Genomic DNA, 26330 nt, shown 5'->3' with positions numbered 1-26330 from the left:
GTGGGGGAGGTGGGCTGTGGGTTTCCGTAGGCCAGGGCGAGTTCTGTGGGCATAGCCCCTCCGTAAGGCAGGCCTATTGGGCACCCCAGCCCACCTCTGTAGAGTGCCAAGTACACCTAGTCATGCCCCTGTGTCATCTATGTGTGCAGGTGTCGTCCATAGCCTTGTAGGCCATTTCCCAGGAATTGAACAGTGGAGCCCAAGAGCGCGGCGTTGTGTAGGGGGCTTCTGTTGTGTCCGCCAACAGTAGCGGTAATGCATGCACTCAACATGTCTTTCTTCTGTCTCCCCCCCCTTTTTTGTGGTCTCCCTGTTCTTGTGTGCATTAGCATCATCAGGCGGAGGAGCACAAGGGAGCTGCATCCCACCTGGCCCTGATGGGCGACACTATGGAGTCTGAATTCACCAGTGGGACATAGGGCGAGGGGAGCTCCACGGCGGGGACAGGAGCTGACACCAGCGACACAGACTCGTCCTCTGATGGGAGCTCCCTTGTGGTGGCGGCAACATCTGTGCCCCCCGCATCTACAGGTACAGCCACCACCCCCCCTACCAGCACCGCCCTCTCAGCAGCCCCTTAGCCTTTGCCCCGTGCCCGCTCACCCAGGAGGGTGGCATCACCTTCGCCCCAGGCACCTCAGGCCCTGCCCCAGTCACCCCGGCTGCCCTCAGTGAGGAGGCCATTGACCTCCTCAGGTCCCTCACTGTTGGGCAGTCTACCATTTTGAATGTCATCCAGGGTGTAGAGAGGCAGTTGCAACAAACCAATGCATTCCTGGAGGGCATTCATTCTGGTCAGGCGGCCCTTCAGCAAGTGTTTCAGACTCTGGCCTCAGCACTGATGGCAGCCATTGTCCCCGTCTCTAGCCTCCCCCCTCCAACTTCCTCCACCCAGACCCAATCCCCTGTACCTCAGCCTATCCCAAGCACACCTACAGACCAACATGCACACACCTCAACACCCAAGGGAAGCTCAGGCAAACATAAGCACCACACATCCCACAGGCACTCACGCAAGCATCACACACATGCAGACACACCAACATCCACTGCCTCCACTGTGTCCCCCTCCTCCTCATCTCCCTCCTCCCTCCCAGTCTCGTCTACACTCACACCTGCATGCACTACCTCTACAGCCACTACGTCCCTCTCCAGCACACCCACCACCACACCCCGCTCACGTGCAGTCACCACCCCACTACCATTCACACGTCCCCTGTGTCCTCTCCCAGTGTGTCTGTGACGCCCCCTCCCAAGATACACAAACGCAGGCACACACCCACCCAACAGTCATCCACCTCACGACAGCCTCCAGCGCACGCACCTTCACCCAAAGTCACCAAACGTACACCTCCTACAACCACCACCTCTTCCTCCACTCCCAAACCCCCTCCAGCTGCCCGTCCCAGTGTCCAAAAATCTTTTCCTGTCCAACCTTGACCTGTTTCCCACACCTCCCCCACCCGTCCATCTCATAGGTCCCGAACTAGCACCTCAGCCACAACATCTCCGGGACCAGTGGTGCCTGTAATCACCGGAATCTGGAGTGCACCGGCCACCTGGGCAGCCAGTGTGGCACGGAGCCACAGCACAGACAGTCCCCCACCTGTCAAGCATCAGAAGTTGGCCAGTGCCCCGGCGGGAGTGGGGGAAGACTCCAGCCACCAAAGCTGCTCCCAGGGGTACAGGTGGGAGTGTGGAGTCAGCTGTGACACCTTCCAAGGTGGGGAAGGGCCACAAGAAACCCGGCAAGTCTGGTAGAGCTACACAGCGGAGAAGACGGATCATCCCCGATGCCCAGGAGGCCACCGCCAGCACCAGCCCACCTGCCCAGGAGGCCACCGTCAGCATCAGCCCAGGAGGCCACCGCCAGCATCAGCCCACCTGCCCAGGAGGCCACCGCCAGCACCAGCCCACCTGCCCAGGAGGCCACCGCCAGCAACAGCCCAGCTGCCCAGGAGGACACCGCCAGCATCAGCCCAGCTGCCCAGGAGGCCACCGCCAGCACCAGCCCACCTGCCCAGGAGGCCACCGCCAGCACCAGCCCACCTGCCCAGGAGGCCACTGCCAGCATCAGCCAAGCAGGAGGCCACCGCCAGCACCAGCCCAGCTGCCCAGGAGGACACCGCCAGCACCAGCCCAGCTGCCCAGGAGGCCACCTCCAGCACCGCTGGGCCATGAAGGACCGCCAGCACTAGCCACGCTGGGCCATGAAGGACCACCAGCAAAAGCCCGCTGGGCCATGAAGGACCACCAGCAAAAGCCCCACTGGGCCATGAAGGACCCCCAGCAAAGCCCCGCTGGGTTATGAAGGACCGCCAGCAAAAGCCCCGCTGGGCCATGAAGGACTGCCAGCAGCTGAAACCCTGCAATTGGAGACCGCCATCTCAAGCACCGCTGAACAGGGCACCGCCATCTCAAGCACCGCTGAACAGGGCACCGCCGCCTCAAGCACCGCTGCACATGGCACCGCCATCTCAAGCACCGCTGAACAGGGCACCGCCGTCTCAAGCACCGCTGCACAGGGCACCGCCATCTTAAGCACCGCTGAACAGGGCACTGCCGTCTCAAGCACCGCTAGCCCATGAGCGGCAGGGGCACTGACGCAACTGAGGCCGTCACGGGGTGAACGATGCACTCTGGCCACCATGCCCCCTCCAGAACCAGTGGAGACTGTCATCCACTACCTCTGTCCTTAGCAGGATGAAGCACTCTGGGCACCATGCCCCCTCCAGAACCAGTGGAGAGATCCATCCACTACCTATGTCCTTAGCAGGATGAAGCACTCTGGGCACCGTGTCCCCTCCAGAACCAGTGGAGAGATCCATCCACTACCTCTGTCCTTAGCAGGATGAAGCACTCTGGGCACCACACCCCCTCCAGAACCAGTGGAGAGATCCATCCACTACCTCTGTCCTTAGCAGGAGAAAGCACTCTGGGCACCACGCCCTCTCCAGAACCAGTGGAGAGATCCATCCACTACCTCTGTCCTTGGCAGGATGAGGCACTCTGGGCACCATGCCCCCTCCAGAACCAGTGGAGTATCACATCCACTACCTCTGTCCTTGGCAGGATGAAGCACTTTGGGCACAAAGCCCCCTCCAGAACCAGTGGAGACTGTTATCCACTTGAGAGACTGTGGCTTTGCACTCCCCAGGATACAGCAGTGGGCAACCCACCCACTGAAAAGACTTGTGAGACTGTGGCTTTGCACTCCCCATGATTGGACAGTGGGCAACCCACCCACTGTAGAGACTTGTGAGACTGTGGCTTTGCACTCCCCAGGATTGGACAGTGGGCAACCCACCCACTGTAGAGACTTGTGAGACTGTGGCTTTGCACTCCCCAGGATTGAACAGTGGGCAACCCACCCACTGTAGAGACTTGAGAGACTGTGGCTTTGCACTCCCCAGGATTGGACAGTGGGCAAACCACCCACTGTTTAGACTTGAGAGACTGTGGCTTTGCACTCCCCAGGATACAGCAGTGGGCAACCCACCCACTGAAAAGACTTGTAAGACTGTGGCTTTGCACTCCCCAGGATTGGACAGTGGGAAACCCACCCACTGTAGAGACTTGTGAGACTGTGGCTTTGCACTCCCCAGGATTGAACAGTGGGCAATCCACCCACTGTAGAGATTTGAGAGACTGTGGCTTTGCACTTCCCAGGATTGGACAGTGGGCAAACCGCCCACTGTAGAGACTTGAGAGACTGTGGCTTTGCACTCCCCAGGATTGGACAGTGGGCAAACCACCCACTGTAGAGACTTGAGAGACTGTGGCTTTGCACTCCCCAGGATTGGCCAGTGGGCATGTGGCCCCCTCATGGATTTGGCATTGTGCACTCAAGCGGCTGAGGTGCCCCCCCTTTCCCTCCCCCTGAGGTGCTTGTTTAGTTGCTCTCTGATGCCCCTGCAGTGTTCTCTCCGTCATGGTTGGGGATCTTGTGTGGGCCTCGCCCATACCGTGTGGTCCCAATGTTCCACGGACTTTCTTAGAGCACTACCTGGACTACTGTGCTTGGTATATATTTTGTACATGGTGTATATATATATTTCTGCCTACTTGCTTTTAATATATTCCAATGGTTACACTCATTTTCTATTGTCTTTGCATTCTTCCAGGGGCTTTGGGGGGTGTAACTGTGATGTATTGATATGCATTAGTGTGTGTGTTGTAGTGGGTGAGGGTGGGGATGGGGGTGTTGCGTGTGTGTCCCTGTTTTTTCCCTCCCTCCTCCCCTGTGTCATAGGTGCAGTACTCACCGTGGTCTTTGCCGCCGGCGTTCGTGCTCCTGGTAGAGGAGCAGGAAGACTATTGCAGGGAGAATTTGGAGTTCCGGATCCATGGCGACCTCGTTCCTTGTGGGGTGTGTAGAGGTGAGCGTTTTCCCTTTGGGATTCCTGTTTCCGCCGTGTTTTTATCCACGGTGAATCCGCCCCGGAAAAGGTGGCGGATTGGCCTGTCATAATAGTGTAGGTGGTACATTGTCTCCCGCCTGTCTGTTGGTGGTGACCGCCGCGCTGTTTGTTTGTACCGCCGTGGCGGTCGGAGTGTTAAAGTGGCTGTCTTTGTTGGCGGTTTCCACAACGGTCGTAACTGCAAATTTTTTACCGCCGGCCTGTTGGCGGTCTTACCGCCACTTTAACACCGACCGCCAGGGTTGTAATGACCACCTATATATCAATATACAAAAGAAAAATAGTTTCTTGTTTCTATATATGAGTTGTAATTTGTAATTTTGATTAATATTACAAGGAGGAAATTATTGCTCCTTTTTCTTGTGCATTTTTGTCTGCTTTTAGAGTGTGATTGAGTTCGTATGATTGTGAATTTTTTATGGTTTTAGTATAGGGGGTGGTCTTGATTATGTTTTCTCAGCAAGTTTTTCTATCTTTCCATTATGTGATCAGATAAAGTATAGATTTTTCATGTAATAATCAATCAAATGTATTAATTATTTGTTGTTCTTCGTATGTATTGTTTGTTTTGGCTTGTTATCGTCTTTTTTTGTGTGGTTAGCTCTGTAGTTAGAGCTCTATAGGGATTCTGGTATTCCTGGAACACTTAGCATGAAGTTGGGTTGTTTTCTTTTTTATTTGGGATCACCTGAAACAATGAAACATTTTCTAGCTTACGCAACAAGAATTTTAAATTCTATTAAGGACACGGAGGCGAGGATTGTGCTTCTCTTTCTTTACTACTAAATTTCAACAGCCAATCACAATAAAGATAAAACAAAACTACGTTAGCCATGTATCACTGAAAACATATCACATGCCCCAATTGCCAGACAGTAACCGCTATAAGAGCATCAGCCACCATATTGTGTCCTCTTTCTTTTTTAATAAAGTCTCATAACTGCGGAATATTTCAATTAGATAAAGATATAGGCGGTCATTCTGACCTCGGCGGGCGGCGGTAGCCGCCCGCCATGCGGTCACCGCCATTTGGCCGCTCCGCGGGAAAGGCCCTGCAACATAGAAGCCGGCTCCGAATGGAGCCGGCGGTGTTGCAGGGGTGCGACGGGTGCAGTTGCACCCGTCGCGATTTTCACTGTCTGCTAAGCAGACAGTGAAAATCATGCTGGGGCCCTGTTAGGGGCCCCTGCACTGCCCATGCCAGGGGCCCCACAACACCCGTTCCCGCCATCCTGTTCCTGGCGGTAAAAACCGCCAGAAACAGGGTGGCGGGAAGGGGGTTGGAATCTGGAGATTCAGCCCAGACAGGGCCGCCGGATCCCCTTTTCTGCTTTACTGCCGCGGTCAGAATGGGCAGGGAAGCACCGCCAGCCTGTTGGCGGTGCTTCCGTGGTCGACTGCCAGGGTTGGAATGACCCCTATAGTCATCAACAGTTCAAAACAATCCCAATGTCGATCTAAAACGTTCAAATACTGTCCACCAGCTCAAAAAGAACATAAATAGAATATCAAGGAACTCTCCAGAGACGTAGAAGGAAGCATTCAAATCGACTCCTTTCCATGGCAACTCTAGTTAATGCTGAAATTAAATTTTCTACCATTTTCTGGTCATTACCTGAAATGAAAGATCACTAACCATAAAGCCTGTAGAATAAATACAGACAAAATACACCACACTGAATAATAAAGTACATATAGGGGGGGGAAGAAAATAATCATAAAAAATTGTACAGTCATCGCCTCCATGCCCTTGATAGGTTTGAAAATTCTTGTTGTGTAAGCTAGAATTTTTTTTCATTCTATGTCCGGACCAGAGGCTCTCATTCTTGTTCAAAGCTGCTTCACCACCAGAGATGCCACATCGACAATAGGTTTTGGAATAGAATTTACATAATGTAGACTTAGTAGACCAATCTGTTGCTCTCATATCGTCTGAACGAGAACCTAAACCATAAGATTTTAAAGCTATAGCTCCTCTGGAAGAATGAACTCCAAAAACTGAGGTGTCAGTACCAGCTTCAGATAATTACCATCTCATCCATCTGGCTAAAGTAGCTGCAGATACAGGTCTAAAAGGTTTCTGCAAAGCAATAAGCATGGCCACATGAATCCTGTCTCAGCTCACAAGTCACTGCCTCATAATTCTTGAAACACTGAACCACACATAATTGAGGATTGTCTGGAAGAATTGAATACGTTACTGACCTAGAATTAGTTTTGCTATGACGAGTAATAGTAAACGTCACACCATGCGGGGAAAAAGTTGTCTCTTCCAGATCTAAAGCACAAACATCTGATACTTCTGACATGAGAAAGTAGCATCATCAATTTAGCTGAGATTTGTTTGCATGACAAATACCTGTTTACTGGCCATTGTTCTAAGAATGTAAGCACAATATTAACATCCCAAAGAGATGAGTACTCATATTTGTAGAGTTTGATCAGATGAATACCTATCATCACTTTGGAAACCAAAGGATGCTCTCCCACTGGTTTACCATCAACTGAGATGTGCCCAGCAGAAATAGCAGATCTGAAATTATTCACTGTCCTATGAGCTGGACCCGAAGAAGTGAATTCTGGTACAATATTGATCACCATGCAATAGTCTGTCCCCACCGGATCGACACCCCGTTTGGTACATCAACTACTCTACCTCTTCCAGGCGGAGGCATAATGTTTGTGGGTTCCACTTGCTTAAGCCTGTCTGATGAAGTCTGCAGCTTGTTGTGAAATGCCTGGGGTAGTTCAAAACCATCTAAGCCATCAACCGAAGCTGGCCTGAGAGGATTAGAGAATGGGGAAACCCACTGGGATTCAACAGAAGATCTTGACGGAGAGGGAGAAGAATCAGAGGAGCACAAGCTACTGGGAATCATGGTTGAGCCCTCCAGAACGGAGATATAAGAATTATCTCTGACTTTTGCCATCTGAGTTGTGTTAAGACTCTAGGACTCATCAGGAATGGGGGAAAAGCATAACACGGGAACTGAGACCAGTCCTGGAGAAACGCTTCCATCGCCTGGGCTTCCAGGTCTGGACGCCAACTGAAAACTTGACCAATTGGCAATTGAGACATGATGCAAAGAGGTCCACTTTGCATGGGCCCCAAAACTTGAGAAGCTGTAGAAATACAGAATGATTCAGTTTCCAGTCGCTGGAGTTCCAATCAGCTATCAGATAACTTTTTCCTTCAAGATGCTCCACTGTGATGGATATGTGATGACTGAGACAAAAGTGACAACAATCCTGGGCAATTTTGCCTCTCCCAATTTGTTGACATACCGACCTGTTGAGATGTTGTCCATTCTCAGCAATATGCAACCATCGGTTCTCTGGGGGAAAAGACTCCTCATGGCAAAAGAGCCCACCAGAAGTTCCAGGCAATTGATATGGAGACCCAGTTCTGCTTCTGAACAACATCCCCCTGTTGAAAGAGATCCACATCTCATTCCCCAGCCCCACCGGCTGGCATCAAACTCTGTCACTATCTCCACAGACATGCCTAAAATAAACATTCCAGAACTCTATGTTATTCAACTATCATAGAATTTGAGTCCTGGCTTGCTCTGGTAGGGAAACTTGTTCTGAGTAACAAAGGCCTTTCCTAGATGTTGGATTTTCAGTCTCTGAAGAGCTCTGTAATGGAAGGGGCCTTGAAATATGGGCAGAATCGAAGATGCCAGAAGCCCCACAATCCTGGCGATTTATCTCAATGATACAGTCAGTTTGGACAATGCCCTCTTGATCTTGCAAATTATCTGAGAGGGAAGAATAAAGTGAGTGTGGACTGGGTCGATCTGGAAACCCAGAATTGCTATCTGTTTAGAAGCAGACTAAAGGGATTTCTGAGGATTGATTATAACACTCAAACTTTGGAGGAGTTGGATGGTCCAAGAGAGATGAGTCAAGAGAGTCTGAGGATTTTGTGCCATTAAAAGTAGATCATCTAGATATACAATTAGTTGGATTCCTCTTGCTCCGGAGGGACTCCACCACTGGTCTTATCAATTTGGTGAAGCACCCGGGGGCTGAGGATAGTTTGAAGGGGAGAGATTGGAATTCCGGACAGTGGTCTCACCACTGGAATTGAAGGATTCTCCTGCGTGAAGAGAAAATGGGAACGGAAAGATAAGCATCCTTCAGGTCAAGATGGACCATCCAGTCGCCTTCTTGTAGAATATCTCTTAGCATGTGAATGCCTTCCATTTTGAAATGTCTGTATAAAATTCCAACATTGAATTCCTTGAGATTTAGCACCAGACAATAACCGCCCCCTTTCTTTTCCACAAGAAAAATGGGAGTGATGAAACCCTTGGGAAACATTTTGCTACTTTGTTTAACAGAGATTGGATTTCAAAGTGCGTAAAAGGCTGTTTTGTTTTGGAAAAATATATTTGCCTTGGTGGGGTCAACCAAATTGGGGTATCGTAAAACTCTAGCTTGAATACCTGAAAGGTTTCTATGACCCATGAAACTTGGGTAATTTGTCTCCAGTTGTCTAGGAACAGACCCGCTCTTCCCCCAAAAAATTACTTCTGAAAACAGAATATCTCGTCTGAAACAAACTGACCTCCTCTGGAGCGAGTGAGGTAGGTGGTGATGTCTGATGTCTCTCTACCTACCACCTCTAGCCCGAGGACAGTAACGTTGCTGAGGCCTGTGGAAGGATACTCAGCCTGGCGCACGCTCTCCATAGCGCCCAGCCCTGAGAAAAAGACCTCTCTTGAACACTTCTATAAGAGACATTTGTGCTTTGTCTATAGTGGAATAGGTATAACAAAATTTGGCAAGTTCCTTGACAAAAGAACCTCCGAACAATAGTCCCTTATCTACTGGCTGAGCTTCCAAAGAGGACAAATCATTGTACTTCGGATCCATCAGCATAAGGATGGATCTCCTCCGCTCTGTAGATATGGTGCAGTTGATGTTCCCAAGTTGACAGATAGCCCTCTGTGCCCAGCCAACCAATATCTTGGTATACACTGGGGATTGGGAATCCGTGGCATGATAAGCAAACATATGAATTTTTGTTAAGGGCCTGGCCATGTCCAGACGTTTATCCTGACAATTAGGCCACACCCTATCTAGACCTTTTTTAGTATCTTTTGCAAATTTTTTCATGAAAGTGACCATACTTAAGTCTACCTCTATAGTATCAGCAACTTTCCCTTCCAAAACTGCTAGAGGAAATGTTTTCCGTAGGCGAGCACAAACATCTTTATCGAGTCTCTTGCGGAGGTGTGCTTGTACATACAAGGGGGATGGGGGACATCCAGATTGGTGGGGGGCACATTAGTCATGTTCCTTGTCCCTCTTACAGCGTAGTTTATCAAAAGCCTCTGCATGGGGTTCTGCACTGGGTCTTAGCACTGGCCTTACGTTTACCCGATGGGGTCCTCTCCGTAGGCCGGATATCCTGGGAGCCAGCCTCCATGATGAGCATAATCAAGCAATTGTCCAGTATAGAGATCCAGATCAGAGCATCATTTGCTGTAGGAAAGTACCCTTTTTGCCATGATTACCCCCATTTTCTGCCCGATGTCAGTGTGCTTGACTGTGTTCACAGGGATCCTGCTAACCAGGACCTCAGTGATTACGCACTCTCTCCTCTAAATTTTGTTGTTGTATACTGGTAACCCAGTATCACACCCACAATTGGCATACTGGTTCCCTCTTATAAGTCCCTAGTATATGGTACTTAGGTACCCAGGGCATTGGGGGTTCCAGGGGATCCCTATGGGCTGCAGCATATCTTTTGCCACCCATAGGGAGCCCATGTAAAGGCTTCTGCAGGACTGCCATTGCAGCCTGCTGAAAAGGTGCATGCACCCTATCACTGCCATTTATACTGCACCAGGTCACTTATACGTCATCCCTATAGCAGGCCTCCAGCCCTGAGGGCAGGGTGCAGAGTAACTGTGTGTGAGGGCACCCCTGCACTAGCAGAAGTGCCCTCACGACCTCCAGGACCATTTTCCTGGACTTCGTGAATGTGGGTACGCCATTTTACTTGTGTGCTGGACATAGGTCACTACCTACATCAGCTACATAATGGTAACTCTGAACATAGGCATATTTTGTTATCAAACATGTTGGAATCATACCCCAAGGCTTTTGCAAGCATTGGTTGTATGATTCCATGTACTCTGGGGGCTCCTAAGAGGACCCCCAGTATTGCCATTCCAGCCTTCTGAGGTATTCCAGGCAGCCCCAGCTGCTGCTACCTCTCAGACAGGGTTCTGCCCTCCTGTTAGTTGAGAAGCTCAAACCCAGGAAGGCAGAAAAAAGGATTTCCTTTGGTAGAGGGGTGTTACACCATCTCCCTTTGTAAATAGGTGTTACAGGTTTGGGAGGGTAGCCTCCCCAGCCACTGGAAAAGCTTTGAAGGGCACATTTGGTGCTCTCCTTGCATAATCCAGTCTACATCGGTTCAGGGACCCCCAGTCGCTTCTCTGGTGCGAAACTGGACAAAGGAAAGGGAAATGACCACTCCCCTGTCCATCACCACCCCAGGAGTGGTGCTCAGAGCTCCTCCAGAGGGTCTCTGGGTTTTGCCATCTTGGTTTCCAACTTGGCTGGGGACTCTGGGAGCATCTGAGAGGCCAGTGCCAGCAGGTGACATCAGAGCCCTCCCCTGATAGGTGCTTACCTGATTAGGTGACCAATCCCTCTTTCAGGGCTATTTAGGGTCTCTCCTTTGGGTGGTTCTTCAGATGTGGATTCCAAGACTCTAGCACAAATCCTCTGCATCCTCTATTTCACCTTCTCACTGAAGAAACTGCATCTGGACTCTCTAGGAACTCTACAAACTGCAACAAAGAAGCAAAGAGGACTTCTGCAACATTGTATCTTCAGCTCCTGCCAGCAACTGCAACTGTTTCCCGGTCGTGCATCCTCAGAGGACAGCCTGTCTTCAGTCTGCACCAGAAGAGAAAAAGAAATCTCCCTTGGAGTGAAGGAGTCACTCCCCTGATTCAGCAGGCACCTCACTGCATCGACGACCAGCAGCGTGGGTCCCCTTTCCTGATGAGTTACGTGGATCCTGCATCATGGGTGGTAGACTGAAGTGGTCCCAAGGGTCCTGATGTCCTATTGTCCAACTTTGGTGGAAGTAAGAGCTTGAATCCCCATGCAAGACAGTACCCGCGTGCATAGTAAGTTTTGCAGTTGAAAAGAGTTGCAGGCATCCTTCCATGAAGTTCTTCATGCACCATGAAGCTCCCGCCCCCAGCACTCTAACCTGCAATGCACTTCTTCCTGAGTGGTTCTCCGGCGGCGTGGGAGCCTTTGTCGTAGTGCTGCATGGGCCTCCTTTGCACCTCCTTTGTCCCTGTGCTGTGGGACTCCTGTGCGTGCTGCTTCGTCTTCTATGGGCTCTCTGAGTTGCTGGGTAGAGTCCACCAGGTCCCTCTTGGCCCTGGGCAGCGCCATTTTCCGCTAACTGCGAGCTTTGCGTGGGCCAAGGCTTGTTGATGGACTCCAGCGACGCAAACCAGACTGCAATCTTCCATCCAGCGTGAGACATCATCTGCACCAACTAGGAACCCGCATCTGTCTTGTTGAGTGCAGTACTGACTGTTGTTCTTTACCTGTGGTTCCTCTTTTGCACCTTCATCTGGGTTAGCAGAGGCTCCTGTTCTCACTGGACTCCTCTATGCTTCTTGGGCAGGTCCAGGAATCCACTGTTGGTGTCTTGCAGTCTCTTCTAGCTCTTGCATAATCTTCTTTCTGGTGTTTCTGTGTGTTCTGGGAACGTTCCTGTATTTTACTCCTACTTTCCTGGGCTCCGGGGTTCTAGTACTTACCTTTGGTGTTTTCTAGTACTCCCAGCGTTCCTCTACACACTACACTTGCCTGGGTGGGAAACCAACATTCACATTCCACTTTCTTAGTATATGGTTTGTGTTCTCCTTAGGCCCATTTCTAACTATTGTGATTTTCACTATTTGCACTGTTTTCTAACTGTTTTTGAATATTAGTGTATATAATTTGTGTATTACTTACCTCCTAAGGGAGTATAGTCTCTATGGTATTTTTGGCATTTGTGTCACCAAAATAAAGTACCTTTATTTTTGTAACACTGAGTATTTTCTTTCATGTGTGTGAGTACTGTGTGACTACAGTAGTATTGCATGAGCCTTGCATGTATCCTAGTTAGGCCTTGGCTGCTCAGCTACAGCTACCTCTAGACAGCCTGGCTTCTAGACACTGCCTACATTTCACTAATAAGGGATAACTGGACCTGGTGTAAGGTGTTAATGCCATAGGTACCCACTACAAACGACGCCAGCCTCCTACATTTAGTGATTGTTGTGCCCTACAATCCAAAGCCTCAACAAGGTCCATCTCCAACTGGTTGCCAGTATCATTAGGGGGAAATTCCCCTTCTGCTTCATAGGGGTCTCATTGAGCCAATCTCTTGATAATTAGGAATACGATGTAGTTCAAGAAAGAGAAAGGGGGGTTTAACTCCTACCAAGTAAACTGAGCTGCCTAAATGTAAAGTATGGGGGGAGCTGCCTGGGACAAAAAACAACACTCTAGGCCAAGCCTTGTGACAGCCACCTCCATTTTGTGAGCCTCTGCATCTCCCCTGTGTCCTGATACAGCCTAGTGTTCAAGGATTGCAAAAAGACCTAGGTAAGGAGCTCTGAGATATTTCTGGGTAAATAGTATTATTTGTTCAAAAGTGTTTATTTCAGCTACCTATGTCTGTTTTACTGTGGACTCTCTGTGTTTCAGGCAGCCTGGCCTCTTTTAAAGTGGTGGTTTTTTTTTATTAGTTTTTGCCGTGACTGTGTGAATTGCCTTGCTAGTCTGTGACACATAACCCCCCCCCTTTTTTCTTCTAAGTAAAAAGGCTACATACATCTTGCAGAGTGTGTTTTTAGGAGACTGTTTTAATCTGTTTCTGTGATTTAAATTGTGCTTAAAAACTGTCTGGCCCCCTGTTTTTTTTGCTTTTAAAAAAGCCCGATTTCAGAGTGCGTGCCCTGCAGTATTCCAGTGTTTGTTTCTTAAACAATCTCTCCCTTACCTGGAAGGAAAGACTCTGCTAGCTTGGAAGTGTGGATTCAGCCTGTCTGTATCCAAGGAGATTCTGAATAGAGCAGCAGTTGCCTTTCCCCCAGGGGCGGCTGGTGTTCAAGGGCTAAGGGGCTGCGCCCCTAGCCTTTTCTGGCCTCTCTAGTGAAGCATATATTTAATTACATGATGAAAGTAAAACATTTTCTGCACAACATTTTCTGAGTGAAAGTTGTGCACTTTGAAAAGCCCCACTGCTCCGGCGGCAGTATGTAGCTGAAAGCTGCACATTAGGGCTGACAGGGCTTGCCCACGCAAAGCCTTTACGTTTTCTCAGAACGCAGTGACGTCCCTGGCTTATCTCCTCCTCCACCAGAGGCCCTGATAGTAAACAGCCTGGAGTGTTTTTTGTTCAGCCCGGGTTTCTGAAAACTCCATGTCACTCCGATATTATTATCCACCCTTTCCTATTTACTCAAATGGTGGGGTGTGATCAGAAGGGTCTACGTACCAGAGGTCACATTTTATTAAAAGAATGTGGTATTGCGCAAAGAAAATCCCCTTTTCCTGCATTACAAGCAGTATGTGGCAGAGAAATTGAATAAATACAATAAATAACTCCATCCAGGGCTCTCTGGGAGACAGGAGTGTGACCTGAAGACCCCAAGTCATAAAGATGCCAAAGACAAGCCTGCACACAAGTAAGCCGGAGCTCTATCTTTTTTACAGACAATAATAAAAAAATATGTTCTCTCAGCTCTCCTCTCCTTTCACTGCCTCTGTAGGTGATTTAGGGGCATATTTATACTCCGTCTGCGTCGATTGTGCGTCAAAAATTTTGACGCACAAACAGCGCAAACGTTGCCCCGTATTTAAACTTTGAAGCCCGAGCTCACGGATGACAAAATTCCGCCGTGTGCGTAATTTTTTGGATGCGGCAACACACCTTGCGTTAATTATATGCAATGTAGGCGTTCACGTCCAAAAAATGGCTTAAACGGCCGTGTGTCGTATTTATGCTTTAGGGCAAAAATGACGCACGACCGGGAGGCGGAGCCAGAAAATGACACACAGCCCGATTTGCATCAAAAATTAACGTCTGGGTCAGGGCAGGCGTTAAAATGGGGCAAACACACCTGTATTTAATCAAAACACACAGAACAAACAGCAGAGCAGCAGAGCAGCAACAGGGAGGCATGGAGGTGATTCTAATCCAGCGTGCACGCAGACGCAGAGCCCAGCAGCAACAACAGCAGCTACAACAACACCGCCAGGGACCCCAAAGGCAGCGCGGAAGGCAGGAGAGGATATTCCGCCCAAGAACAACCCTTCAGGGCCTCAGGGAACACAACATCATACAGAGGTACCGGTTGAACTGGCAGGCCATTCAGCAGCTGCTGCGAAACATTGAACAGCAGTTGGCCCCCACTTTGGTGACACCCCGCACCATCCCAACAGAAAAAAAGCTGCTTGCCGTACTTCATATGCTGGCAAGTGGCTCTTTTCAAACAACTGGTGCCCTGGTTGGCGGAATATCACAACCATCATTCTCCGCCTTTTTGCCCAAAGTACTGGACGCCATCATTCGACTGACACCCCGCCACATCTGCTTCCCTAACACACTGCAGAAGCAGCAGGAAACTAAACAGGGGTTCTACGCAATCAGTGGCTTCCCACACGTCCTTGGTGCAATCGACTGCACACATGTACGCCTTGTGCCACCTGCTGCAACTGAACACCTCTACTGCAACAGGAAGCACACACATTCCATCAACGTGCAGGCCATTGTCGATCACCGGGGATTGATCACCAACATCGTGGCTAAATATCCTGGGAGTGTACATGACTCATACATCTTCCGTCACTGCACCATCAATGAACACTTCCAGGATGGACGGTATGGCAATGGACTACTTGTTGGTAAGTACAAAAACCTACTTATATACCCACTGCACAGCAACCCTCTAGGACATACAACACATACACCACAACAGCAACATGTCGACAGGAACACACTGAGGTTGTGACATCGCTAGCCATGTTTCTTAAGTCACCATTGAACCTGTCACACATCAGAATTTACTGTACAGCCTAATGTGAAGACGTCAATGAGTGTGGTTGCCGAAATGTCACCTTGCAAATTGTAAGTGTCCCAATGACCTTTACATTAATACATTGCCTAAGTCTAAGGGTATGGGATGTCCAGGGTACTTTGATATGAACGTGTTAACAACACTTTCAATTTTAACTGTGCATGGAACTATCATCTCACCCCCAGTGAAGACACACGGACACCTGTATCACAAGTCACAATGCTAGGGATGGCACACTGTACTGCAAATCCCAAAACATACTGCTGACAAACGGTTAGCAGACAAACACTTGTTCAGCCAAGGAAACAACACAATGCAGATGGTATAGCCTACAAGCATAGGATGTCACATTAGTACACAAAAGAGTCACAGACAACACAAGACAACTACTGCCATTAAAGGTCTTTTTAATAGTGCCAGCTACATCAACATGATCCCATTCATTTTCTCTTGCAGCTGACCAGGGGTATGGCATCCAGCCATGGATTATGACACCATTTGGCAACCCGAGTACAGCTGCAGAGCGTGCATACAACGAGGCCCATAGGAGGACACGCAGCATTGTCGAGCGGATCTTCGGCATCCTCAAGTCAAGGTTCTGCTGCCTCGACATCACTGGTGGTAGAATCCTATATTCCCCAGAGATGGTCTGTAGGATCATCCTCACATGTGCAATATTGCACAACATTTGCATCAGAAGAAACATTCCCCTCCTGGAACCAGAGCCACACATGCCTGAAGAGGAGGAAGAGGAGGATGCTGGCCTGCAACAGGAGGGGGAACTACAGAACACAGTTGCTGGTATACGCAGGCGCCAACAGATTGTAAATAATTTCTTCTGAATATGATCACCTTCACCACTTTAGTTAACTAATTTAAATAAACACCTATTATAATAACCATATCATGGTCTGGCTATTCCTTTTTACACACCCTCATCTCTACTTATCAGAATAAGAGTGTTGCCTCATGGAGCATTGCTGAGATACTGAGTAGGACACGGAATATCCCAGAGCTTATGTGATGCCTAACATACAATGGTCACATACAAACACACTCTTAATGACATATATCATGTACATATCTCCTTTGAAGGCCTATAACAGAGGACCACAACTATTTCACACATACATGTTGAAAGCAAGGTCCAACGCAGCTTATGGCACACAACTATGAGACCATCACTCAATAAGGGGAAAACAAGCCTCATACATGAGGCAGTCAATGTGCTTTGGCATCACTAACAGGAATGTCTGACAAGACCCTTGACAGCAGTTAGTCCAACTGCATCCAATATTTGCAAGGAATATCTGTGACTAGAGTTCCATAGAAGCAGAACAAAGACAGCACAAGTGCCACACATATGACATGCATTGCGCACATGACATTCCATGCACATGTCAGCCCATTTCCTAACTCCTGACACACCCATGCACCTGGTCACAACCCACCTGTCGGAAGAGGTCCCTGGAATACTAAGATGTGTACCCTGATAATACCTACTCTACACACACACAGACCAACATTAGCATACCAGTGTGCTACACCCTTTCCTAAGGTATGCCATTGTCATATAACAACTGACTGCATGGACGTCAGGTCAATTTATACACTGTCTTCAAGTTTCAAAGCCCTGTTAGCATATGTAGATTGCTTCCCCTTGTGAAAATGTCTGTTGGCCCTTAGAATGCAAGTCTCACCTACAGGACTGGTGAGAAACAGATGCAGTCCACACCTGTGATTACCTCCATGCACACCACCCATTACAAAAAGCTCTGCCCCTGATGATGCCTGGAACAGCATAGGAGTCGCCATTATGTCAAATACACCATCAACCATTGATAGTAATTAAGCCGTATAACACAGCCCTTGGGTTCATTTGTCACCTTCAAAAACACAGGACGTACACAGATTGACATGTCAACTGTCTAGTTTGTCCTCCAAACAGTCTCAGTCAGACCACTGATTATGTAACTTGTCCAGTAGCTGGCTCCTGAATCATCTTGCATTCTGTCAGCCTGACTGGCAACTGTCTGTGCGTCACACTAAAGTATCCCTGTGTCTACATATGTACCACACTTGCGTTAGCAAACCTGCCATTCATCAGGGGGCATTGGGCATGGGCTTCTTCCATGCATACACAAATACATTGTATAGCATCATCTGCCTTTTAACTGTACTATTTGAGTTAAATCCTCTTGGAAATGCAAAATTCATGGCCCATCCCTTGTCTGGGATGCATTTATACATGAATGACAAAGTGTGACAGTGTCCCAGGGTCATAGGCGGGGATTGGGTACGGGGCTTTCAGCACAACCAGCAACCTCTGATAATGTACATGACTAATACACAAATGTCAGAACCATGACAGTTCACACACAGCATCACAGTGCGCACAACATAGTGAGGGGCCGTGTGTGGTGAATAGCTGCGAGAATAAACAGCACAGAAGCTATGATGTTCCCAGATGCAGTGGGAAGTGCAGAGGCCAACCTGTGTACAAATGTTGTAATGACACCTGCCGGAACATGACAATTGAGACATTATCTCACTCAGCACTCCAAGGTTGCCCTGTTGACTGTCTCATTACACGCCTTTAGTGACTGGGTGGGACCATCCACATGTTGGTTCACATGTCCACATCTACTTTACTCACATTGATCAACAAAGGATACTCAGTAGTTACAGGAATAGCTGCCACTGACTCATGATGAGTCCTGGTCCGAACTGTGACAAATTACACCCCAAACAATCTACAGGATCATCATTGGACCACACACATGAACAAGACACCTATGTGCAATTGATCACTGGAAATATATGGGCACGTGCTGTCTTGTATGCTGGTCCACCACAGCCACATGATAGTTGGGGCTTACTTCTATGGCCTCAACTGTGGTGTCATCATACATATGAGACTGACCCTTGTCTGTCTGTGCAAACAACATGGTACCCACTTCCTCAATGCATGTGTATGACTCACTGTGGGATTCATCAACTAGTGCCTAGGAAGCTGTTACCAATACTCTAGGACATAGGATGTAGAAATTGTGGACCTTTGACATGAACATGTGTCTGCCATCCATCTGGTGCATGCTATGTCACATGTGGTGTCTACGTGACCCTAAAACTTGGAAGTATACTTTGCGGGTGTTGTTACATGTATGACGAACACATGCCCTTGCTCATTCCAATTTTTACTTGCATCTTAGGGTTGGACACATGGACGTCACATTCATACAACCAAATGTACAATAATGCTTCATGTGATGTACACACACACTTGGTCAACCAACAAATTAGTTGTCAAAGCACACACTTTGAGCCAAAGGCAATTAGGTATTGTACATATGTGCATCACATTGCTATCCTCTCCTTATGGCAAACATGCACAATTTGTGCCACACATATATGTAGGGCACACTTATGACCATCTATGACGTTGGCCAACTGTGAACATACTGTGAAGGGTGTAGTGGATGATGTTGCGCTGCAGTATGATGTCACACATGTGAACATACACCATCAACACCATACTGTCTTCAATTAGCCAATCTCTGATGTGTTCCAAATGTAAAATAACCAAAAAAGAAGTAAAAATGCCCCAAACCAGTTAATGCACTGTAATTTTGACATCCCTAGCGGTGTGCGTCATTTTTTGTTTGCCAAAACTGTATTTGCGTCATTTTTTTTGCCGCACAGGAGTGAAATTTAGCCCGCATCCACATAATGATACACGGACTGTACAAATATCTGGATGCGGGCTAAATTAATTAAGGGTTAATATTCACGTCTGTGCGTAAAGAAAATTACGCAAATACAGTTTTGTGCAACACAAAATGACGCATAACGCGAAAAAGGTGGGACTTTTCACACAGGAAGTGATGTAATAGGATATCCTGTTTACAGATCATGTACAGTTGGTGTACTTTCACTTTCACTTTGCAGTCTATGATCCTTCTAGACTGTGTGGCTGTGTAGAGAGTGTTGTCCAGAGATTTTGTGCTGTATTTGTCCTGTGTGCTATCTGTAAAGTCCTTTTGTGAAATAAATATTGTTTGTGTATACTGTAGTACTGTGTTTTGTCTACATTTGTCCATTTATCTTGTGTATTTCTTGTTTGTGGGAGTCTGTTGTGGGTAGTGTTAGTTTGGGGATAGTTGGGCTCTTTTAGTGTTTAGGTTTCCTTTTTTCCTGTCTTTTTACCCCTACTTTCACCCATTTCCCCTTTCTATTTCTTTTACCCCTATTCCTTCTCTGCAATTATAAGTATGTCTGGTAGGCCACGTCTTGGCAGGATGGGGGAAGAGGAGTTGGGGGGCTTCATCTGGCTGGTGACACATTTCTTGCCACTCATGATCCAGGCAGGGGGCAGGGTCACACAGGGGTACCCGACAGAGGTGCGCAGAATCCGGTGGGTAAAGGTGCTGCATCACTTGCAGCGTGTGTATGCCAGCCAGAGGAGTGACCACCAGCTGAAGCACCGGTGGGCTGACCTCATCACCAGGGAGCAGGATCTCTTGGACCACCTGGGAATCATGATTGGTGGCACTGTTGGTGAGTACGACTATTGTTATTGTGCACGATTAAATGCTCTGTAGTGACATCAGTGGATTAGTGCAATGTCTGCCAGCTAACTTGATGACTGTGTGTAATTTTGGGGAAATATAAGGGGATCATTGATGCACTATGGCAAGGATCACAATTGCTAGCTGTCAGGTAGCACGTGCTCAGCAAACTTACAGGTAACTTTACCATGAAGGAAATTGGTGTGGCCTTTTTGTCAGCACAGCTAACAAAATAGGAGCCAATCATGTCTATATAGGGTATTATTGACAGAGAAGTACAGATGTACCAACATTTAGGCCAACAATGTTGACGCAATTGCTAGACTGACTTTAGAATCACTACATGATGCTGAAAATGAGTACTGCCTTCACGTCAATTGATAATACCAAAGTGACTCAAACATTGGTCTCATGTTAGTCTGGTGAGTGTGGAAGGAAAGCGTTCACAGAAGTGCTATGAATGTGTGGGATTGTTGTGTTTCTTGATCTTTTTGGATACATGTCAGTTAATGATTTGAAAACATCGTGAAAAGGTGTAAGGTGCCCTCAGCTAACATCTTAAGATGTTTGTTGGAATCGGTTGAGCCACAATCCAAATATGGATGGCAGTCCAAGTGTATGCACATGGCTTTGCATCTCCATGGTTGGTGCAAATCACCATAGCTGGGCCACATCAATTGACTATACTGTGACAACAGGATGGCTTACAGGAGTCCCTGCCCCTCCCTCTGTACATTGGGCCTATTTGCACTAAATGTGTCATGGCCACAAGGCATGTTTGACTGGTAATGCAGTCCTCAAGTAACCAGGCGTTGGATGTTTCTCTTGGATGCACATGATGATACGATTACACTCCATATTTTTTAGTGCTCACCAATTATGGGGCAAGTTTGCAACCACATGATAGTTAGGGCCAATGTATGTGTGCAGATATGTGTGTAACTGTCACAGGAGACCCATGCTATGTACAAGTTGGCCGTGAAATATCAGATGCAGTACCATCATGTCTGAATGGCTGCCATGTCCTTATTCAGCCTACACATTGTAAATGATACTGAAAATGTTGCACTGTGCACGGATTTTGAGCACATTTCTTCCTTCCATACCTTACAGGTGGACCAGCGCCCTACACTGTGGGAGAGGTGGCGACATTTGAGGACCCCGACCATTACAGTAAGTGTTGATATGTCTGTTGTGTGTTGTGTTTGCTGGTTATGGACTCGTGTGAGTTGGACGCATAGCAAGGTGTGATGCGGTGGGCACGTTTTTCACTTGTTCCATGAGTGGGAAGGCAGTTCTCACATGTTTTGAACTAGCCAATGCGTATCCAATGGTATCATGTAGGGATTGTAGGACATCCCTGTAGGCCCCACTGTGAGTACAGGGGATAGTCATGTCTCTGACACTTGTATCACCAAGAGTCGCAATGGAAGTCAGCCCCTAATTAGTCAGCCTGTCAGACCCACATTCTCCACAAGATTGGTGGAGCTAATAGCTTCCCAATAGACATCTGCTTCACTATTTACCTACGTAAGTTTGAAACAGTAGGTAGAACCTCCTAGCAGTATGTACTTCCTCATGTAGTGCATCAAGTCTGTGGAACCTGAGTGTAATGGCCTAGGTGTGCATGCAATTCATGATCATGGGTGTTCTAGCAACTCTGTGTCTGATGTAAGTCAGGCCTCACTGGAAGTATATGTTGTGTACTAAGTTCTGATTTTCCTGACATGTCCGACCCTATGAGTGCTCTAGGGTTTGCTGACTCCAAATTGTAGATAGACCTTACCTGTGGTGTGTCTGTAGAGACAAACATGTGTGGATTCGCCTATACACTCCTCGGTGTACATGTTGTTGGCAAATTATAGTTGTGTATCCACCACCCCCCCCTCAAAAACAGCCATGGGTTTGTGAATGGGGTACCTAGTATTGATGCTACCAGTATGTTACACATACCTGTGAATAAGTGACGGTTTGGTTGCATAGTAGTATACACACTCAGGTTTGGCACTTGGTACCATACTGGACAGTCCAGTTACAACTTGCAGACCATGTCGCTTTAGTTTTGCTTTCCGTACACTGACATTTGTAGCCCAGCTCTTGGTGGAGGATATGCAGCATGATTCTTAGATGTTAACTGTCAGAACTCAGATTGCAAGTCAAAGCCAGTTGTTACCCATCTTGTGGGTTATGGATGTGCTTTGTGTGATGTGACCTTTGTTGTCTGGCCTGCCATGTACTTCCTCAGGGACATTCGATGCTCTGTATCGTGATATGAGCTGTTAGAAGTACAGTAGATGTAATGTCTGATTAACTTGCTGTGCCGTTTCACACAATGCAGTTACTAATGTGGCATATCTGCATTTGTCTTCACAGCAGCTAACATGACTCCAGACCAGGCCAGTGAATTTCAGCGTCGGGCCATGCGATACCAGCACATCCTGCTGGTGGAGTCGGGGTTCCGGAGGATGGCCCGGCGATATCGCAATGAACGTGCCTCCGGGGCATGGCGAGCCTTCCCACAGGGTGGGCCTACTGTGCCCACCACAGCCACCACAGAAACAACCACCAATTAGAGCCAGATGGCCCTACCCACAGCTGCCTCTGTTGATTCTACATCTGCTGGACTTCCTGGCCCCAGCATTGCCACCGGTGCAGGACAGCCCACACAGACCTCCTCCACCGGTACCCAGACTGCCACTGCTCCAGTTGTTGACCCTGCAGCCTTCAATAGACTTGAACACAAGATGGACAAAGTGCTGCGCAAGGTGAGCCACCTGAGCCGGTACGTGCGGCACATTAAGCGGCAGGTCAAGGATATAAAGAGGACCCTCCGGAGGGCCAATCTCTAGACAGTTGAATAGATGGACATGATACCCTCCCCTTCCTCCTCTTTCCTTGTTCTTATAGTTAGTGGGCTTAGGGGGCTTAGTGTTAGGTTAGTATAGGCTATTAGTTTAGTCAGTGTTAGTGGGTGGGGGGTAGGGGGTCCTGCTAGTTTCTTTTTTTACTTATTACATGGGTGAGTGGGTGGGTGGGGGGCTATGTTGGGGTTCTTGTGTGTAACAAAATTAAAAAAAACAAAAAAAAAGCAAAAAAATAAAACAAAAATGTACCAAATAAATATATATTTGTTTAGGATAGTATAGTATGTGTTTAGGTTAGTATGTGTTGTCCTCGATGTGTCCCGTCTCATAAGGGAGGTGGGGGGTAGATGTTTAGAACGTTTAGTTACATGTGATAAGTAAGTGTAGCTTAGGTTAGTTAGGGACAGTTGTTGGTAATGAGTAGTCATGGTAGATTAGGGTAGGTAAGATTTTTCCTTCAGTTTCCTCATCTATGGTTAGCTTTTAATAAATATTTGGTTACCCCTTAATAGTATGTGTTGAATGGTACTTGATCGTGGGTTTGGATTCCATGTACATCTCTTTTGTACTATAACATCTGTGTCCAATGCTACAAACAAATCCCAACTGAGCTGTACGATTGGCAGCTAACCCAGAGCTACCTTGCAAAGTTTCTACCCTTTGTTGCAACCACCAATCACAGTTAATATGGTTCCTAATGTGTTTCTGTTGATAAGTGTGTTTTCAAAGTCACTAACAGTGCTTCCAGACTTGATATTGGGGAAACATTTTTAGGTCTGACTGCAGTGTGATGATCATGCACACCCTTATAAGAAGAGTTCTCATTGGCAATCTTGTATTCTTGTCTTCATGACCCTCATACATCATTTGTGACACAGTTCGGCATGATTACCTATTTGTATGTTATCTCAGACACCTTCATTTGTGCAGGTTTTTTTTTTGTATTTACTTAGATTAGTGTGGCATGTTTATTGTGTTATTTTTGCATGTTGACAACATTTAGCGGGCACTATTTGATGACTTAGTTATCCCCTGAGGAAGCATTCTTCTGTCCAACACAGCATGGTGGTGTATGGTTTCTCACTTCATCAGATGATTCCCTCAGGATGGGCAGAGTATGATGCAATCATGGTCACTGTGCAGATTTCTCTAACTACATAATATCTGGACAGTTGTATTGACAAGCTATGTTATTTGACAGTAGGGAAATTTCAATTATCTACTGCGCAGTTGATATGTCACATTACCCAGAGACAGATTTGTTTTGTAAGTGCTATTTATTGAAAAGTGCTGTCGTGCTATATGTACATTGTCCATGACTGTGAGTCCATTATAGTGATATCTTCCAGTGTGATCCAACACAAGGGTTTACCAAAATGCTTTTGTCATGCTGGGGTTGCTGTTTCAGACAGTGCAGAGGGACAGACTTAGCCAATGAGTAGGAGAGAGACAATCACTGGGCTGGGTGACAAGATATACAGTGGTTAGCAGAACAGTGCTTGAGTACAGTTGTTGTAAGACTGTCATGTTACAAAACGCAGGACTTTGGTAATAGTTGGCCATGTGGCAGGGACTAGTGCTTCCGGGTACTTTTCCTTGTGAATGTGATCTGTTCCATGTCTTCTTCTTCTGATGTGTGTGTTGCCTGCTTTGTCCTTGTTGTTGTTGGTTGTGAAGGGGCAACACACACCTCAGTGTTAGAAGACGTGGAGTCAGACATCCCGGTCGCTGCTCCCTGTGAAGGTCTTAAGGGCAGTACTGCTGCAAGGAGGGCCTGCTGGCTCTTGAGAATAGCCGCCACATCACGATGGTAGGCAGCCAGGTCGGCCCTGAGGGGTTCAATGTTGGCCACGTTGACAGGATTGCTGTTGTAGGTGTTGGGTCAACTGTATTACAGCTGTGCTGATTTCCTTCTGGGTTTTTTGCAGGTCCTGCAAGATAGATGTTAGGGCTTGCATAGCTGCTGCCTGATCTGCAGATGACATCATGCACGAACGCATCCCCTCAAGGCTGGCTGCCATATTTTGCATCCCCACCCGCACCTTCTTGGCCAGCTCCCGCTGTACTCCAACTACAGTTCTCTCAAAGCTGGTTCCAGTGTTGTCTGAATCCTCAGCTGTATTGGAGCTGGCAGGTCTTACAATTGGGGTGGTGGGTGTAGGAGGCTGGACTGGCTTGTAGTGAGTACCAAGGGGTACTTGCACCTTGCACCAGGCCCAGTTATCCCTTATTAGTGTATAGGGTGTCTAGCAGCTTAGGCTGATAGATAATGGTAGCTTAGCAGAGCAGCTTAGGCTGAACTAGGAGACGTGTGAAGCTACTACAGTACCACTTAGTGTCATATGCACAATATCATAAGAAAACACAATACACAGTTATACTAAAAATAAAGGTACTTTATTTTTATGACAATATGCCAAAGTATCTTAGAGTGTACCCTCAGTGAGAGGATAGGAAATATACACAAGATATATATACACAATAGCAAAAATATGCAGTATAGTCTTAGAAAACAGTGCAAACAATGTATAGTTACAATAGGATGCAATGGGGAAACATAGGGATAGGGGCAACACAAACCATATACTCCAGAAGTGGAATGCGAACCACGAATGGACCCCAAACCTATGTGACCTTGTAGAGGGTCGCTGGGACTATTAGAAAATAGTGAGAGTTAGCAAAATAACCCACCCCAAGACCCTGAAAAGTGAGTGCAAAGTGCACCAAAGTTCCCCTAAGGACAAAATAGTCGTGTTAGAGGGAGAATGCAAGGAAAACACAAATCAGCAATGCAACAACGATGGATTCCTGTCTGAAGGTACCTGTGGAACAAGGGGACCAAGTCCAAAAGTCACAAGCAGCTCGGAGATGGGCAGATGCCCAAGAAATGCCAGCGGTTGGTGCAAAGAAGCTCTTACTAGGCTGAAGAACTGTGAATACTGCAGGAACGACAAGGGCTAGAGACTTCCCCTTTGGAGGATGGATCCCCCACGCCTTGGAGAGTCGTGCAGAAGTGTTTTCCCGCCGGATGGACGCCAACAAGCCTTGCTACACGCAAATCGTGCGTTTGGCGTTTTTGGACGCTGCTGGGGCCCAGGAGGGACCAGGAGGTCGCAAATTGGACCTGCAGAGAGAGGGGGACGTCGAGCAAGACAAAGAGCCCTCACTGAAGCAGGTAGCACCCGGAGAAGTGCCAGAAACAGGCACTATGAGGATGCGTGAAACGGTGCTCGCCGAAGTTGCACAAAGGAGTCCCACGTCGCCGGAGACCAACTTAGAAAGTCGTGCAATGCAGGTTAGAGTGCCGTGGACCCAGGCTTGGCTGTGCACACAGGATTTCCGCCGGAAGTGCACAGG

The sequence above is a fragment of the Pleurodeles waltl genome, chromosome 7 (assembly GCF_031143425.1).
Source record: "Pleurodeles waltl isolate 20211129_DDA chromosome 7, aPleWal1.hap1.20221129, whole genome shotgun sequence".
NCBI classification, from domain to species: domain Eukaryota; kingdom Metazoa; phylum Chordata; class Amphibia; order Caudata; family Salamandridae; genus Pleurodeles; species Pleurodeles waltl.
The sequence above is the reverse complement of the archived record's forward strand: the minus strand, read 5'-3'. Positions refer to the sequence as shown.